This window comes from Thalassophryne amazonica, chromosome 23 (assembly GCF_902500255.1).
Source record: "Thalassophryne amazonica chromosome 23, fThaAma1.1, whole genome shotgun sequence".
Lineage (NCBI taxonomy): Eukaryota > Metazoa > Chordata > Actinopteri > Batrachoidiformes > Batrachoididae > Thalassophryne > Thalassophryne amazonica.
In genome coordinates this window covers 31,227,870-31,247,956 of record NC_047125.1, presented here as the reverse complement: position 1 = coordinate 31,247,956, position 20,087 = coordinate 31,227,870, and the positions used below count along the sequence as shown (strand labels likewise).

The following is a 20,087-nucleotide window of genomic DNA, read 5'->3' as shown; positions in this document are numbered from 1 at the left end:
CCTTCCTATTGATGGAGTCCTTGGCCACGCCCAGGTCCCAGTCAGTTTTATCTCCAACCTGAAATCCGGTGCACATCACAGAGAATTAGGTGTCGAAATGATCAGGAAACCCCCAAATAACATTAATTGGGTTGCAAAGTTGCAATATTTTTGTGTTTTCCTACAGATTTGGGTCATTAAATGGAATATTGAATACATTTTGTTACCGCTGAAAAGGTTGTGCTGAAGTCTTTAGGGACTGTCAACACAAATGTTATTGACAACATTGCCACAGTTACTTTGAAAAATTACTTTATTAGTTACTTTTTACAGTTAAATTTTTTTCAGTTACTTTATACGGTTACTTCATTAGCAACTGTTGACAACTTGTCGGCAGCTGCTGAATGTAACCAATAAAGTAACTGGTAGTCTAACTTGGCTATTTTTTTATGATTGAGTACACAGTCTTAAGAGTAACCAAGTTAGATTACTAGTTACCATTTTGGTTACATTACTTATTAGTTACAAGTTGTCAGCAGCTGCTAATAAAGTAACTGTATGAAGTAACTAATAAAGTAACTTTTCAAAGTAACTGTGGCAACACTGGTTATTGACAACCCCCTTTTTTTGAAGTATTAGCCAGTGTATTGACTGCGCTATGCTAGCTCGCCTGCTAGCTAGCTAGATAATAAATTTCAAGCTAACCTGTAGGGAAAAGAGTTGTATTGTAGTTTCCATTGTTTTCTTACAACAAAATGTCATACCATTTTTTTATTATTATTAATTATTATTATTATTAATCTCTTAGCTATACGAAGTCGGCCCATTAAATATTTAAAGGGGAACAGAAAAGCTCACAGATTATTTATAGCATGAATAAGCATTCTTTTAACAGTTCAAGAAACACTAAAGACCATAAAACATCTACAGAAAACCTTGTTTTAGTTGTGTCTGAGAAGCTTTGACATCAACCGGCTGCTGCCATTTATGCAGGTCAGGCGGGTGACGTCACTGGTTGGGGGGAAGATGAGCCTCGTTCTGAGATTCCCTGCCAGAGGCACCAACAAAGAGGTTATATATGACTACTAGAGTCCGCACTCCCAATGCTGCCCACTAAACGCCAACATCCATCCCTTCATGGACAGCGACATGACGCCTCCTAATCGGGCAAAATATTCCCGAATGTTAAAGCATTTTCAACGGGGATTCGCGACTGAACACACTCAGAAAAACACTCGCAAAATACGTGTTAAAATGCCATTCTGACCTGGATATCGAGCCAGTAAAATTAATTAACATTAAATCATGTCAGGAAATATTAAACTTATTCTGACACCCACACATTCCCAAATATTACAACCCCTGGCAAAAATTATGGAATCACCGGCCTCAGAGGATGTTCATTCAGTTGTTTAATTTTGTAGAAAAAAAGCAGATCACAGACATGACACAAAACTAAAGTCATTTCAAATGGCAACTTTCTGGCTTTAAGAAACACTATAAGAAATCAAGAAAAAAAGATTGTGGCAGTCAGTAACGGTTACTTTTTTAGACCAAGCAGAGGAAAAAAATATGGAATCACTCAATTCTGAGGAAAAAATTATGGAATCACCCTGTAAATTTTCATCCCCCAAATTAACACCTGCATCAAATCAGATCTGCTCATTGACATTGACCCTATGTGTCTTTTTGCAAGGAATGTTTTTGCAGTTTTTGCTCTATGGCAAGATGCATTATCATCTTGAAAAATGATTTCATCATCCCCAAACATCCTTTCAGTTGTCCAAAATATCAACATAAACTTGTGCATTTATTGATGATGTAATGACAGCCATCTCCCCAGTGCCTTTACCTGACATGGAGCCCCATATCATCAATGACTGTGGAAATTTACATGTTCTCTTCAGGCAGTCATCTTTATAAATCTCATTGGAAAGGCACCAAACAAAAGTTCCAGCATCATCACCTTGCCCAATGCAGATTCGAGATTCATCACTGAATATGACTTTCATCCAGTCATCCACAGTCCACAATTGCTTTTCCTTAGCCCATTGTAACCTTGTTTTTTTTTCTGTTAGGGTGTTAATGATGCCTTTCGTTAGCTTTTCTGTATGTAAATCCCATTTCCTTTAGGCGGTTTCTTACAGTTCGGTCACAGACGTTGAACTCCAGTTTCCTCCCATTCGTTTCTCATTTGTTTTGTTGTACATTTTTCGATTTTGAGACATATGCTTTAAGTTTCTGTCTTGATGCGTTGATGTCTTCCTTGGTCTACCAGTATGTTTGCCTTTAACAACCTTCCCATGTTGTTTGTATTTGGTCCAGAGTTAAGACACAGCTGACTGTGAACAACCAACATCTTTTGCAACATTGCGTGATGATTTACTCTCTTTTAAGAGTTTGATAATCCTCTCCTTTGTTCAATTGACATCTCTCGTGTTGGAGCCATGATTCATGTCAGTCCACTTGGTGCAACAGCTCTCCAAGGTGTGTTCACTCCTTTTTAGATGCAGACTAACGAGCAGATCTGATATGATGCAGGTGTTAGTTTTGGGGATGAAAATTTACAGGGTGATTCCATATTTTTTTCCTCAGAATTGAGTGATTCCATATTTTTTTCCTCTGCTTGGTCAGCCAGGATCTGTGCTGTTAATGCACTGCTGAACTGAGCTTCTGCTGCTGTTTTCAGCACAGTGCAGCTCCTAAAACCATCACCAAACATTTATATATATATATATATATATATATATATATATATATATATATATATATATATATATATATATATATATATACCGAGTTTCATTCATGAAGTCAGTGGTGTGTGTAAGTGTCGTCCGTGTCCTCGGACGACACTTACACAGGCAGGAAACACACACCTGTTTATCAACCAAATGTCATGGACAAAGTGACAAGAAGAACCAGAACCAGTTACTTATGGAAGGAAATATTGTCTCCCTTCTTCCCCCGTTTGTGGCTTTACTAGCATGTGTAGCTTTCCGGCGTATTCCACCTGGTTCTTGTTTGTCATGGTTTGGCCCCTCCGGGCTCCTGTTACGGTTTTGCAATCTGTCTGTGATCCTGGCCGGTGATTTTCAGTTTGGTTGTTTTCTTTTGCCTCATTGTTAGTACCGTTATAGTTTTGTCTCTGTCCTTTATTTGCTCTATTGATTTTTCTTTTCAGTCACTGGATGTACTGTCAGTTTACATATTTTTGCCACATGTAGTTCCCTTCTAGTTTAGTCTTGATCTTTTTCCTTGTTGTATTATTTTGGTCTCATTTATTTTCTAGTTTTGTCACTGTTGTCTGTTTATCTAGTTTCACTCTCCTGCACTCTCTTGCCCCACCTTTCACTCTGCTTCTGTTTAGTAAAGTTTCACTTTCCTGCACTCTCTTGCACCTGCTGGACTCATCTTTGTCATGTCCTCACCTTCTCCACACCTGACTCTAATCACATCCTGATTACCCCACCTGCATTTACCCCACCTGCATTTAAGCTCTGTCTTTCATGTTTTTCACTGCTAGTTTGTTGTGCTTCTGCCCTCGTTCAAGCCCTTTTTGCTCTTTTTCACGTCGTAGTTCTGACTTAGATCTGGTTGCCTTTACTGTGTATGACTTTGCTTGCTTTTTGGACTCTGCTCTCGTCTCTGCCTGACTACTCTGCCTCACTGTGTTTTTGAACATTGCTTGTTTTTGACTACGTCTCAGCCCAATGTCTGCCTGTTACCTTTGTATCGCTGCCTGCCTACCCGTGTACTGGACAACTGCTTTGCCTCCAGATAAAGCCTTTTGATCATTCCCTCATTTCTGTCTGTGGGTCTGCATTTGTGTCCTCCTCCTTTTGTGCCACTCGTTCAGGAACGCTGACATTGTTGAGACTAATAGAACTTCAGTGAGCGAGCTCAGTAAAGTTCACTCTTCCCCAGCAGAGGATGACCCCAACCAGTGACGTCAACCAGAAGTGTCCTTCACTGACTTCCGCCCCAGTGGCCATTTACATGTCAATTTAGCGGCAAATTTGATTCAAGTATTATCTACACTGCGCTCAAACATTCTGCAAATGTATGAATAACACTTCATTTTTACCAAGGAATGCACAAATTCTCAAAACATTTCTATTCCCCTTTAATGTCTTTATAACCTTTTCTACAATAACATTTTTTGTGTGTATTTCACACCAGTGTGTGTCATATGGCTTTAGCACAGTCAGCGCAAAGTTCACAGAGTTGAAAAAGTCATTTAGCTGGTTTTGGGCTCTGACCTGAACCACCCAGAAGTGTCTTCCAGAGGTGAAGCTTTGCTTTCCGAGAACAGCGACACAGGAGTCGAACCTGCGGGGGTTGTCTTGAATCATCACGTTCGGCTGGAAGCTGAGGCTCACCTGTGGATCATCATCATCACCGTCAAATAACTGTTTTTGTTTCATACAGCTTCATGATGGAGGGGCACAGACAAGGACTTCATTTTAAGAAATTAAAATGATGTGAAATTTCAGCTATAGTTTGCCAGAAGGCACATGGGAGAATTAAAATATCTTGAATCCTTCTCTGCGCAGCAGATAACTGAAACAATCCTTCAAATGGTGGTGCAAGCACCAAATGTGGCACAAATATTCTTTAGAAAAAACAAAACAAAACAGCTGCCCAATAGAATTTTCAATACGCTGCCTGGTAGGGGTCAACACACACACACACACACACACACACACACACACACACACACACACACACACACACACACACACACACACACACACACACACACACACACACACACACACACACACACACACAGGGATTAAAATTTAAAAGTGCTCCAGTCATACTGAAAACTGTACCACATTATTTGTCTGAACATAAAGATTCCTAAAAGGTATAGTTTAGATGATCTATGGCTGAATTCTATGCAGTTGTGGGGTAAAAACAGCAAGAATGGTGACAAAGGTCAATTTTAGTTTGTACAGGAGTCAAAAGTTAAAGTTGCTCCAGTTTTTGTAGAATGTGGTGCAAATTATTGATTGAACTAATAGGATTAATAAATAGAATAGTTTTGACAGTAGTGGATGTTTTGTCTACAAAGTAAAGGTCAAACAATGTCGACGTCCATTGGATTCTATGACGTGTGACATATGTTAACCCATTACATCGTAACTAAGCATGAAACATGGTGCAAACTATTCCTTTTTAAAACCTGATTAACTCAACCAATAATTTGCATCACTTTTTTTTTTTTTACCAAAATTAGAGCAACTTTAACTTTTGACCTCTGTACAAAAGGACCTGTGTCACCATTTTTGCTGGGTTTTTTTTTTTTTTACCCCATAACTCCAGAACATTCAGTCATAGATAGTCCAAACTACGTATACCTTTTTGAAATATTTACGATCAGACAAATAATGTGGTATAGTTTGCAATATGATTGGAACAATTTTAAATTTTGACCCCGTGTAATTCTCCAATTGACCCCTACCTTGGTTGCCTATTAAATTAAAAGTGGCCAGTCCATTTTTTCAAAAGGGTAATGAGTATTTGTGCCAAATGTGGTGCTTCTATCACTATTTGAAGGATTCCTGTGTAAATATTCTGGTATCTGCTGCACTAGCTCCACCATGAAGCTGCAGAACTGGTGATGCAAAAGGCAACAGTTGCAATGTGCAGGTTTTTCTAGTCATAGCCTATAAAGCCTTTAACTTCTTCAGAGTTGTAATTCCTAAATAGTTCATATATTTTTGTTTGTTGAATTGAAACTGAAGGTCGTCACCACAAGCACATCTTCTGTCATTTGAAATCCATTGTGTTGGTGTACAGAGGCCAAATTACAAAAAATGGTGTCAAAGACCTGCCTGAATCTATTAGGTAAAACATCTTATATGTTACAGAGATAATGTTTATGTAGAAAATTGTGGCATGAAATGTTTTTGTTGCAAAATCAGGTCAGTGCTTCATAGTCATTTTATCGACAGACACTGGGACTGTTGATGTCTAAATCTCAGCTGATACATCAGTGTGGCACTTGTGGAAAGTCACATTTTCAGAATAAAACTGCATTATTTTTTTTTAACCTTTTTCCATCTGGAGATAGAACCACCCGGCTGCAGCAGTCGCAGGATCGAGCGTTATGTCCGCTGAAACAGCAAAGACAGTGAACACATGCACTGAGGGTTTACAGTAAAAGAGTGGAACAAAACAAACATCTTCTATTCGTCAAGTCACATATTGAATAGTATTTGGTGTAACCATCTAATTTTTCTCTTTAAACTCCAACTTTAAAGCTAAACATAACAGGATTTTTATGTTCTTGTGGTGGAATGTAGCATCAGGTTCCAGCGAGCTACAAACCAGAGCTGATGCCAAGATTTCTACTTACACACACACACAGTACAACGGGTGATTCTTAGACTACGGGCACTTATTATGTCCTTTTATCATATTGTATGAAAAACAGAAAAAGGGGAAATTTCACACACTTTTATAGTTATCTTTACAATGAAAGTGTGGTAAGAAATTTGTTCTAGTAGTCTATGATGACTTTTTCCACCTTTTTTCAGCATCATTATATGCCAAATATTGCCGTTTGTGTGCTTGTCTCACACCCAGACTTTTGATCTTCAATGATAAAAAGTGAATGGTAAAGAACATTTTTCTAATGTTTTAAAATATCTCTGAATAAAATATCAGTAAAATAATCAAAACATAATTGGGGTATTCAATGTCATACAACTGTTGTGCTTTTTTAAACAAAATGTAGTTGTCCCACACTATTGCCGTAATTTCCACCACACACTGTAATGTCCCTTTAAAACAGTTTGTATGAAAGATTGTTTGGGTAGTTTTCTATGGAGATAAACAGTGACATCAGAGCACATGTATATAGCGCCAAATCACAACAAACAGTTGCCCCAAGGCACTTTATATTGTAAGGCAATGGTGTGGTGGAAATTACATTTACAAGGCCAATAGTGCCCGTAGTTAAAGAATCACCCACACATGCATGGTGTATTTCAGTGAAATAAGTAAATAAAACATACCTGCATACTGAGTTATCAAGTCCACTTCTACAAAAAGGGGGAGAAAAAAGTTATTTAACTTGCAGTTAATGTGCATAAATGTGCAGTTTTTTCAAAAGTTAAAGAATTAACATCATGTCCCATTATTTTGCAAAACGTCAGTGAAAAGCAACAGTATGTGAGCTTCAGCATCAATTACAGTGTTGTGAATTTATTTAAAGATGTTTAAACGGGACTCATTAGAAATATATAAATATTCCTAACATATTCTTGGTTTCCAACGTCATACATTTCTTAGAATCACAGTTAATAATAAGTAAAATCTAGGGATGTGATTTTGTACTCGAATTAGTATCATTGTGACCCCCCCCACCCCCCCCAAAAAAATATTTAAGAAGGAGTATATTTTGACTATTTCAAAACCTACAGTTGTGCTGTCATTTTCTGTCAATTTTTGTCCAAGCAAAAAGAGGTTGATAAGAAGAACAAGACCTTGAGATTCGGTTGGGATGCAGATGTTTAAGTGAGAAATTAAAAAAATATATCTGTTTGTTTTCTACAGGTAGAGTGGGGCTATTGTTTTCTATGAAACAGTCAAAAATAAGTAAAAAAAACCAACCAAACAAACAAAAAAAACAGATCTTAGTAAAATGAGCAATTTGAAAATTGAAACATGATTAAGGTTTGTTTTTCCAAAACATAAAGCATCAGTGTCGCTTCCATTTCCCTTCGAGTTGCCAAAATGTGTGTCACATACAGTGTGATGCTGAACATCATGAGCCAAAGATGCGTAAAATGAGCAGTTTGTAAAAAAAAAACAACAGGTTTACTGATTTATTGTTCTTTCTTTCAAAAGATAAAGCAGCAACGCTGCCTTCTGAGCTGGAGTGCATGTCAAAACAGAGGGATTGGATTAGCATAGCTGTTATTTTTCAAAAGATATTGCAGCAGAATAGGACAGACACACCTGTGGGACAGATGGAGAACGCACCAAGTTAAGGGACAAGAGGTAAAAGCTCTAGTTAGTTGGTACTGACCTTCTGCTGACAGTTTCTTTTCAAGTTCCTGGCAGTTATTGGCCAGCTTAGACACAGCCCTCCTCACGGCCCCTATGCAATGGTCAGAGCCGATTTGGAACTCCTCTGAGTTGTGGGTAGACAGTGCAGTGTCCAGAGAAGGGAGCTCTAAAATTGACAGTGACACGCAGATACAAGGTGCTTCAGACCGTCATGGATGGATGTTAGGATGTGTCCACCTGAAGCAGACAGATCTGTTTGGAACCAACAGGTGGTTTTGTGATTTCTGAAGCAGTCTTCATTGTTACCTGAAGGAGGTGTACATGGTTCTTGGTGTGCTCCAGGATCTGAAGTTCACTGCTTCTCCTGCCAAGTTCATCAATCTCCTTTTTCAACCTCTCAAGAAGTTCCTCAGCCCTCATCTCTTCTTCCTCCTGCCTCCTCTCCAGCTCTTCCATGAGCACAGCCTGGTTTTTCTCTATGGCGTTCATCAACAAGGTGAAGACCTCGATGCTTCTCTGTATCTCATTCTCTGTGTTCCTCTAAAAATACATAACAAGAAAGACAGAAATGTTCCTGCATCTTCATGACTCCATCCCTAAGTACCATAAAAATAAAAACAAGCAATTTGACAATTTAGTCTTTTTTGAAGCTTTAGAGGTGCAACAACTGTCATCATTTCCTCAGCGCCCCCTGATGGTCACAATCAGAAATCATGAAACTTACTTTGCTGCGCTCCAGTGAATTTTTGATGTACTCCATCTTTTGAACCCGGGTCTGAATCATGTGTTGAAGCTCTGCTTCAGTCGTTCTCATTTGACTCTGTGGATTTTAAAAACATGAGTTAGGTCACTTCCGCAGCAGTGAAGCAATATGCCGATTTTACATATCTTCTAAAAACCAGCTCCAAAAATGTAGTCATTATGGTCAAAGGTCACACATTTGTGGTGTGTTCTCTGTCCATGTCTGTGTCCTGTTGTTGGTATTCTTGGTATCCTGTCCCCCGCCTGTGTCTGTGTTTAGCCCTTTTCTATGTCCGTATGTTACCTGTCATTGTCTTCTGTCTGTGCCCTGTTGTTAGTATTCGTTGCGTACTCTCCCCTGTCTATGTCAGTCATCCTGGTGCTCTGTCCCCTGTCCATGTCTGTGGTCTGTTTTGTCATTGCCCTTGTGATCTGTCCACTGTGCATGTCTCTGTGTTTATTGTCTTCATGTCTTCATCATGTGTTCTTCAGTTCATCATATTAGTTTTCCCAGTTTCCCACTTTGTACATTTTGGGAGTCCTTGTTTGTTTTTTGCCTTTCTGTCCTGTTTAGTATTTGGTTTTGTGATGTGCTTTTCTAGGTTGTCCTTTTGTTTTGGTTTTACTCTTCCTCCAGATTTCTAGTCCCCTTTGGTTTGTCAAGTTTATCACATGTTTCGACTCCGTCGCCCCTAATTTCCCACACCTGTTGTTTGTTTGTCATTTGTTCCCCTGGGTGTTTTGGCCTGTACCTTTTTCCCTGTTCAGTTGCCAGTTCCATCACATTGGTTCCTCCCATGTTTTGTGTGTAAGTACTTTAAGAATCTTGTCACCTCCTGTTTGTAGCAGTGTCTAATTTTGAGTTTTGTTAATTTCTTTTGTTACTTCCATTGTGTTTCTTGCATGTTTGCACTCTGTTGTATGTTTTGTTTTATGACTCGTGTTTTTTCCTCTGTGGCTCTCATGTTGTTTGTTGGACTGGTCTCACCTGTTTGGACTAATAAATCACCTGTCTTTTCACCTTACTTCCTGCATGGTTGCTGCCTGGTTTGTTCTTGTACTGCTAAACTTAAACCTGCCTGGACTTGACCACCACATGGTGGCGGGTGTTTTGAGCTTTGGAAGTTTGGGATAATATAACACATTAAAAAAAGGTTTTCTAGGAAGGGAAATTTTTGTGTCTTGCCTTGACCCTCTTGCTTTCCGTCGTCATCATCACCGTCTTGTGGAATCTGTGCTCCTGCTCGGCACACTTCTCGCACACAGCCGTCAGATCTACTTTGCAGAACCTGTCCAGAGGTAGGCTGTGATTTCTGCAGAGGTTGTTGGAGCTGAAGGAGACCGGACCCGTCAGGTTGTGCTTTTTCAGGACTGGATCCCTCTGATGAGGCTTCAGGTGCACGTCGCAGTAGGAGACTCGGCACACTTGACAGGACTGGATGGCAGCTGAACTGTTTCCTTCACAGAAGTTGCAGAGAATGCCGAGAGACCTCGTGGGATCCAGGAAGCTGCGTGACCTTGGTTTTACCACAGGGGTGTTATGTGGCCTATGTGCTGGCTTCATCGACAGAGACCTGTTCATGCAATACAGATTAAAATATAAACGTACATGCACAACGTAATGTCACTCCAGTGTCTCCACAGGTAATAAAACAGACCTTTTGAATTGTTCGGCGATGTCTTTTAAGGTGGTGTTGGTTTTCAGGTCTTGGGGCATTCTGGTGGTTTGTTTGCACAGTGGACACTCCTGACTATTTTTGACTTCCCAGTGCCTAGAAATGCAATTCTTGCAGAAACTGTGGCCACAAATCAGGGAGACAGGGTCGTTGAAAACGTCCCGACAGATGACACAAAGGAACTGCTCCTCCGTAAAAATGGGCTCCATGGTCCTGACGGGAAATTCACATAACATTACACAGATGTTACAGGCCATTTAGATGATTGTGATTCAGCAAATACCTTCAGGAATCAAACATTTTGCTTTTCTTCCTTAAATCTTAAGTTATAACAGGCTAAATTAAAAATAATTTGGATTTTTTTTTTTTCTTTACTGTTTATTTAAATTTTCAATCTGCGGGCACCCAGTTAACTTTTTGCATTTATTTTCCTGATTGTAAAATAGATTTAAAAATACATAAATACCTTATTTTATAACATAAATGAAAGGGAAAACATTTTTTCCCCTTTGGTTGTGCCCACAGGTGTGGAACCACCCAGTCTGCTTCCATCTAGGAAGCAAATTATAATTTGCTTCCTTGTTCCTTGTTTGCACCTTTCTCAGAACTTGAATTATAACATGATAGGATGTAGACTAATTACCCCCCCCCCCCCCCCCAAAAAAAAAACCCAGTATGTGATAAGAAAACACTGGCAGTATAGTAAATAAAATAGTACGCATTTGTGTAACTTCAGATGATACTTTTTGGTGCCTTTATACTTGTATACTTTTAAACATCTAGTGCAACTTTATCAGTTTGTATGTCACAGACTTGTACAAATAGTTGTTTTTTTATCTGAAACCCCAGAAAAAATTATAAGGAATTTCTTCTTAAAGTCAATTAATTCCTCCAGTAAAGCAGTTCACCAGACTTCCACAATGTGTGCGCCACTCAGGCAGTCTCCTCCCACAGTGTTCTAGCAACACACTTACTTGGCATACACAAAGTCTTACACAGAGCCTCGCGTCACATGTGCTGTGCTCCTCGGTGAATTTATTCAACTATCAAAAATATTCTTCCTTGTGTATATTCCAGAAATTTCGAGAACAGTTTGTCTTCTTCCATATAATTCTGGAGCCTTCTGGTGGACATACCTTCCAAATTAAGTATCTCATGTATCACAAAACATTCTTGACATTCTTTTTTAACATAGCACACAGACATCTACGACGATAAGAAACAAATATAATTAGTGAAGCTATACCATTTCTAAATAAAACTGTGAATCATATGAGATTCATGTCGCACAGCCTTCGGTCTATTAGTTGTTTTTGACTTACAATTCTCCAAACTGAAGCTCCTCAGTTGATCTGTCGGTGCTTGGACAAATACAAAAGCAAACACTAACCTAAAATGGTTTGTGTGACTTTCCTTGGAGACGTCCCACTCTTTAACAGGTATTTCTGGTCCTCCTTCTTATGGGAACTGAGATCTGTATTTACTGACGTGGCAAGGATTTGAACGAATACAAAAGCTTTCCTCTCTATAGTTCCACTTTAGTTGACTTTTCTTTTTTGTGTGTGTGTGTGTGTGTATGTTTTGGATGGCAACATATTGTAAATCTTACATTTTTGTTTTGTTTTTTTAAATATTAAATTATGTGTCATCAGCATAACAGCAAAATTAACAATTAGCAGTATAATAGTGTAAGTTCAGAAATGGCTATACAGTTGAAGAATATCAATAATGATAACAACAACATGGAGCACTGAACTACAGCATGACTATGTGAATATTCATAGAGGACTCTAGGTCAGGTCAGCCACAGAGTGCTGTTTTATGTGGTCTTTTGCTCAGTACAAATATTCAAATTAAATACAGTCTCACTCTGCCTCATGTCATGCAAACAAAGTAACACAAAGTGATTTCTTGTGCAGATGAAGGAAAAGAATGTAGGTGACATAAGAAATTGTTTGGATCTATCTATCTATATCTACCTGTCTATTCATTTATACAGATTAGTTATTTATCCAGTGGCCATGATAACTGATCATATTAATCCATCAGAAGGTCAATTACAAAGGTCAAGGTACTGAACATATGTACAGTAGGGTTCAGAGTAATAGTAGTGCTATGTGACTAAAAAGATTAATCCAGGTTTTGAGTATATTTCTTATTGTTACATGGGAAACAAGGTACCAGTAGATTCAGCAGATTCTCACAAATCCAACAAGACCAACCATTTATGATATGCACACTCTTAAGGCTATGAAATTGGGCTATTAGTAAAAAAAAGTAGAAAAGGGGGTGTTCACAATAACAGAAATGTGGCATTCAGTCAGTGAGTCTGTCAATTTTGTGGAACAAACAGCTGTGAATCAGGTGTCCCCTGTTTAAGGATGAAGCCAGCACCTGTTGAACGTGCTTTTCTCTTTGAAAGCCTGAGGAAAATGGGACGTTCAAGACATTGTTCAGAAAAACAGCATAGTTTGATTAAAAAGTTGATTGGAGAGAGGAAAACTTATACGCCGGTGCAAAAATGATAGGCTGTTCATCTACAATGATCTCCAATGCTTTAAAATGGACAAAAAACAAACAAAAAAAAAACAGACGCGTGGAGGAAATGAAAAACAACCATCAAAATGGATAGAAGAATAACCAGAATGGCAAAGGCTCACCCATTGATCAGCTCCAGGATGATCAAAGACAGTCTGGAGTTACCTGTAAGTGCTGTGACAGTTAGAAGACGCCTGTGTGAAGCTAATTTATTTGCAAGAATCCCCTGCAAAGTCCCTCTGTTAAATAAAAGACATGTGCAGAAGAGGTTACAATTTGCCAAAGAACACATCAACTGGCCTAAAGAGAAATGGAGGAATAGTTTGTTGACTGATGAGAGTAAAATTTTTCTTTTTGGGTCCAAGGGCCGCAGTTTGTGAGACAACCCCCAAACTCTGAATTCAAGCCACAGTTCACAGTGAAGCATGGTGGTGCAAGCATCATGATATGGGCATGTTTCTCCTACTATGGTGTTGGGCCTATATATCGCATACCAGGTATCATGGATCAGTTTGGATATGTCAAAATACTTGAAGAGGTCATGTTGCCTTATGCTGAAGAGGACATGCCCTTGAAATGGGTGTTTCAACAAGACAATGACCCCAGCACACTAGTAAACCAGCAAAATGTTGCTTGGTTCCAAACCAACAAAATTAATGCCTCGCAGATGTGAAGAAATCATGAAAAACTGTGGTTATACAACTAAATACTAGTTTAGTGATTCACAGGACTGCTAAAAAAGCAGTTTGAAAACGCAATGGTTTTGAGCTTGTAGCGTCAACAGCAGATGCTACTATTATTGTGAACACCCCCTTTTCTACTTTTTTTTTTTACTAATAGCCCAATTTCATAGCCTTAAGAGTGTGCATATCATGAATGCTTGGTCTTGTTGGATTTGTGAGAATCTACTGAATCTACTGGTACCTTGTTTCCCATGTAACAATAAGAAATATACTCAAAACTTGGATTAATCTTTTTAGTTACATAGCACTACTATTATTCTGAACACTACTGTACTTCAGTCACCTGTCTTTGCACAGTCCCATTTCATTACATTATATTTATTTAACAGTGAATATAGTTTTGCCGATTTGACTCTTTTACTTCTTACAGAAGTGTTTTTCTTTTCTTATTGTTTATGCACCAATAACCCCAGATCAAATTCCTTGTATGTGCGAACTTACTTGATTCTGATTCTAAATTTACACATAGGAAATTTAATTACACCTTTTATTATAATATCGTTGTTGTGAAAGTGACGTGACACGGACCCACAACAGGGGGTGGTAATGAACGGACAATGGATAAGCCAAAAGTAACAATTTAATGTTGTGAATCGCACAACGACGTACAGACAATAACAATATGGTGGACTGTCAATCATACACCAGGTGACGTGTGGGCAGGCTCGACGATAGAAGACGCCTGGCGAGAGAAGAGCTGGATCCCCACACAGCTTCCACCACCAACGGAGCTGAAGAACACCGGAGCCGCCAAGCACCTGCGCCCCATGTGGCCGCTGTCTTCAGCAGTCAGACCCGGTACTGCTGGCAGAAAACAGAGACAGTCCTGATGAGTGTGAGTTCGCACACTTCAGGTACTCCCACAGTCAGTGTTCAGTAAAGGAGGGAGAACCTCCACCTCCAATCACACACTCGTGCAGCTCCTGTTTAACCACTTATCTTGGTTTGGGGTGTGAGGCGAAGCCGTCGCTGATCACACCAAATGCCAATCCCACAGATAAGGCAGAACACCACAGGATAACGGCTGCAAAAGAAGTTCAGGTTATCACTCAATGATTTGAGTCAGCAGAGAAAGTTACCTGAATGGTAGCTGATTTCTCGGCGGGGAGGTGGAGTTGCAGTCCGGCCTTTATGGTGGTGGTGATGAGTAGTGGATGAGTGACAGCTGGTACGGATGATGAGTGACAGCTGTCACTCCTGGTTGCTCCGACGCCCTCTCGTGCTTGAAGCCCGCACTTCAAGCAGGGCGCCATCTTGTGGTGGTGGGCCAGCAGTACCTCCTCTTCAGCGGCCCACACAACAATCGTACGACAAGCATGTCCTGTGTTCTTATCTGACTTTATTTCAATAGTATTCCATGTTTCTTTGCTAAATGCTCTGTTTATTTCCTTTAGTGCTCTCTGTTTGCATCATGTTTGGTTTTGTCACTTTACGTTCCTCTTCTCTTTCATCCTGTGATGCCACTGTTTCCTGAAAACATTCCTGTGTATCGTTTCATTTCATCACCACCGAAATGTTTGTGCTTATTTGCCTACTTCTTGCTGTTGTTTCCTCATGTTTGAATTCACATTGCCAGATGGTGTTGTCGTTGAGTTTGTCTGCTGATTTGGACATTATTACCTGATACTAGTGTTCACTCTCAATGTTTTGACCTTGGGTTCTGTTTTCTGGATTATCTACCTTCCTATCCATCTGTAGACACTTGTGTCTATTTGGACTGAGTTCCTTTGCACCAACATCAGCTCTGTTCCCGGTTTAAATAAAGACTGTTTTACGTAAACCTAGCTGTCTATATCTCTATATTGGGGTCTCCAACCATGCTACAAATTTTGCAGCCTGTAAATTCAGAATTTAAGTTATAATGCTAGTGATGGCAGGCATGTAAAGCACAGTATCGTTGGTGTAACATCAGATATTCCATAAGTCTGTATAACTGGACCAAATTACACTATACTCGTATAAAGAGAAAAACAGGCATGTAAGATCAGTGTCATCAGCATAGCATCTGATATTTCATAAATCTGTATGATTGGACCAAATTACACTATATACAGGCATGTAAAGCTCAATATCATCAGTGTAATATTCAATATTACATACATCTGTATGATAGTAAATATAACAAAATAAGAATCTGAAGTCAGCTAAAATGATGAGGGCTTATTTACGACAGTGGTGACACAGATGATACAAAAAGAATGGCACAAAGAGTTAAAAATTTGGGTAAAAGTTAAACCTACTGATATATATATATTTTTTTTGCCAGCTTGCACTCGGCCGAGACGGACGCATTTCTCCTCTCTCCCTCCTTATCTTTCCTGCTTCTGTGGCATGTTGTCTGTGAGGCTCCAGTTTTGCTCTTCTGAAAAGCAACAAAAATGGATTTGTTAAAGTGGTCTCTGAACGCAGTTGACACTATTTTTTCTACAAGACATTCGGGGGTGGAGGACCCGACCTGTCCTGCCGGGACGCATGTGATGGGCTACGTGATGGACTCGTGGAGGAGATGGCAGGTCATGTGCCTTTACACGCTGTCTGTGGAGGACGTCAAAGATGTGTATATATTTGGCTTGGTGGTGACCGGCTTTCTGCTGTGTGGAGCGGGCATGGCGCTGGTTTACCGGAAAATTAAGAAGGTGGAAGCAATATTAATTGGGCCGTCCAGGCTGCCCCACATGATTGATTCGATTGGAAAGGCAGTGACTGCGCAGTTGGCGGGTGTTAACTGCATGCTGGAAACCATCTTGGGCAGGATAGCAGCTCTGGAAACCGCTTTGACCGTCAGTAATGACCACATCTTCCTTCTACATTCAGATGTATTGAGAGCCACTCTGTTCTCAGAACTGTGGAATCTTTCAGGAGTCTGCTAATCTGGATATTCATTGGCCTACCCAAAACACAGCTGCACTTCAAGGCCGCTGTGTTAAAAACCTCCTCAAGAAGATTAACACTTAAGCCTCGCTCCCCCTCCCCTCAGCTTCTCCAGCTCTGACGACTGTGGACAGTGGACTGTTCAGGGCTGGGCCCCTCCCCCTTGCAGGATTATCGGTCAAGGCTGTTGATGGCGCCAAACAGGCTGCCTCCGGGTGTTCTGATAAACTGGACTTTCAAATCTCGGTTGTTGTCCTGTGTCTTTGTTTGTCTGTGTGATTATTGTTTTTCTGTGCTGATGGGGGTTTTTTCCTCATTGCTGCTGTGTAATGCAGCAGCTATGAGGGTTTTTTTTCTCTTCCTTACCTCGTGTGTGCTTTTTATATGTGTTTATGTACCGGGCCGGCTTATGTGTGTTGTGTGTTATGTGTGTGTCGTTTGTTATGGGTCGGTCATGGTTTGCTCAAACCTGCTGTTGACCTAAGGCGGGGATGTACATCTGGAGCTGGTTCCCGGGCGCCTAATGGCGACTTCTGCTCCTAACTGGCTATTAGGATGGGTTAAATGCAGTAGACACATTTCATTGTGCAGGGAACATGTTCCTTTGTGCATATGACAATAAAATTCTTTTGAATCTTGAATCTTTGAATCTTGAATTTGCACAGATTAGACATGGATGGTTTGGCAAATGGTTTGCCCAGCAGGTGGGTCTCCAGGGACCTGTTGTGGAGTGGTTTAGGTCATATCTTTTAAATAGGTCTTTTACTGTTATGATTAACGACCTCTCCTCTTCACCAGCTCCTCTGACCTCCGGTGTGCCACAGGGTTCAATTCTTGGCCCTGCCCTTTTTCTGTTGTACATTATGCCATTAGGTTCTGTTATTGCCCATCATGATGTGTCCTTTCATATGTACGCAGATGACTTACAAGTCTATCTGCCTGTGACTTCTTTTTCAGACACACAGTCCATTAATTCCTGTCTCACTGACATAAAGTACTGGCTATCACAAAACTTTCTCTGTCTGAACGAGTCAAAAACTGAATTCATCCTCTTTGGATCTTCCAGCCATGTAAATTCAGTTAAAAACATCACTTATTTTGGCTCTCAGCCCATCCACACTGTCAGGAATCTGGGGTGTGATTTTGACTCAGATTTAAAATTGAATACACAAATTGACTCCGTGGTTAGAGCAAGCTTTTTCCAACTCAGACAGTTAGCTAAGGTCAAACCTTTACTAAACCGCAGAGATTTTGAGAAAACCATCCATGCTTTTGTCAGTTCACATTTGGACTATTGTAATGCTCTACTGGACTTAGTGAAGCCTCTCTTTACCATCTGCAACTGGTGCAGAATGCGGCTGCTCGCCTCCTCACCAGCACTCGCAAATACAACCATATCACACCAGTTCTTTACTCCCTCCATTGGCTCCCGGTTCAGTTCTGAATGCAATTTAAACTCTTGTTGTTCACCTTTAGTTCAATCCATGGCCTCGCACCGACTTACCTCAGTGACATTTTGATCCCTCACCAGCCCAGCAGAGCCTTGCGCTCTTCAGACCAACACCTGCTTGTGGTTCCAAGGTCGAGGTATAGACAGTGGGGCGATCGTGCCTTTGCCGTCGCAGGTCCTAGACTCTGGAACTCTCTTCCTCTGGAGTTACGCTCCATCTCATCCCTGCACCTGTTCAAAGCCAGGCTGAAAATGCATTTGTTTCAGTTGGCCTTTGACACATAGAGCTGTGACTCCCTGGAAATCGACAACTGTAAAATATTTTAGATGGTTGTTTTTAACTGTGTGCAGCACTTTGATCAACTTTGGTTGTTGTAAAGCGCTTTTGAAATAAAACTTGATTTATTGATTGATTGATTGAAATGTCTGCTTTGGAAGGCTACTTGGAGCAACAATGTAAACCAGATGTAAAGCCACATTATCTCACCTGAAAATTGCACGCAAACATGATTGCAATACAGCTGTATGTGGAAAGGGGGGGGGGGGGGGGCGCAAATGCAGCACCATATGTTACAAAACCAACAAGGTTATTATGGCTCCTTCCTCCAGAACTCACAAACAAAAGGCAAAGTATAGGTTTCAGATTTTTTTTAAAAAATGATCTTATTCCTGGTGTTGGATGATTTGAAAATACTTCAGGTATCAACAAGGTTATTTTAAAATTTGGTGGTGCACATGGCCAGTGCCCTTGTTCCTAAAAATAGAAGGTCACCGGTCCAAGGGTACCTGCACTCTATTCTCCATGTGTACCTGGAGTTACATCAGGACGGACATACAGTATGAAATTTGTGTCATGTCAGCTTTCAAACACATTTGACTACTGCTGTGACAATCCTGAGCATCAAGTGGTGGAAAAGTGCCATTACAACTAAAATATTCATTGTATGTCATCATTACTCCTGAAGTACATTCTAGATCTCTTCTCCTGGGTGACTGTGAATATCTTTTACTATATTTAAGTGTTAAATTTAGGTCTGAATGGTACACGTATTGTAAGGGTGCCTTTAATGATTTTTTTTTTTTGTAATTGTGAGGAATGCAAACCCGTAGCATTCTTCAGGTCGAGCTGCGAGTGTTGCTTTTCAGGTGTGTTGTAGACTTTGCACGTTGGACTTATGCGGCACTCCCACGAGACAGTAAACACACTTCTGCACTGTTCCCATGATCACACACACACACACACACACACAAAGCACAATAACTATGGGCTGTGTAGCCAACGGGAGGGTCGGGCTCGCAAATAACTGTGTTAACACTCGTTTTCCTGTTTCACAGGCTGCATTATGTATTAAGAATCATTCATAGAGTAGCTCAGTCACCTGGAACAAACCTCTTCCTCACAGCTGTAAGTTTTTTATAATATACATCTCAAGCAAGGAAAATGTGTTGTGTATGAAAATAAATAATTTATGTTTTGGACTTTTAAAAAGGTGCAGCCATCCATAAAGGTATCTGACTGTCTGTTGACAGCCAGCAGACAGTCATGAGTTGGACGCTTCAAATGTCGACTAACTTTCCAAACTTTTTCAGCATCAGCTTTATTTCAGAAACTTTCACCCGAATGTAAATGTTGACAGAAATTATGTTAAACCAGCTGAACTCGATAACAGTGGTTCTTACTTGTGCTAGAAATAGTTTGAGTGTCTTCTTAAGCTTATTAATCAGACATCTGGTAGATACTTTAAATTTTACTCAGTTCACACACTGTGTAACTACGGCAGCAGGCAATTTGAAAAGGAATTATAAAATAAAAAACACTGCAGTAATGAAGAAACGCTAAATCTTGAAGGAAGAAAAGTCGTTTCCCATTTTGTTGAATTGCACTCTAAAAGTTAAATGCTACATTAATTTAATCTAATCACGCCAACTGGCCTCATATAATTTTGTTGTTTAAATGTAACAAACTGAAAATATATTTTTTTTAAATTAAAACTCAGTTGTGATGTTTGGTGTTTTTTGTCATAATTGGCTTTACATTCACATCAAAATGTCATCTGCGTTTCA

At 39.9% G+C, this 20,087-nt stretch overlaps 1 protein-coding gene and 1 pseudogene across 1 annotated transcript in view; one reads left to right on the top strand and one right to left on the bottom strand.

Annotated features, from left to right (window-relative positions):
- The window catches only part of LOC117504730, a 13,005-nt pseudogene extending 1,159 nt beyond the window's left edge, over positions 1-11,846 (bottom strand).
- Positions 1-20,087, top strand: part of LOC117504727 (E3 ubiquitin-protein ligase TRIM39-like) — a 34,917-nt gene that overhangs the window by 5,141 nt on the left and 9,689 nt on the right. Inside the window, exon 2 of the mRNA XM_034164227.1 lies at positions 19,359-19,428. The gene's annotated coding sequence lies outside the window, so the exon portion shown is untranslated. The remainder of the gene's footprint in view (positions 1-19,358; positions 19,429-20,087) is intronic.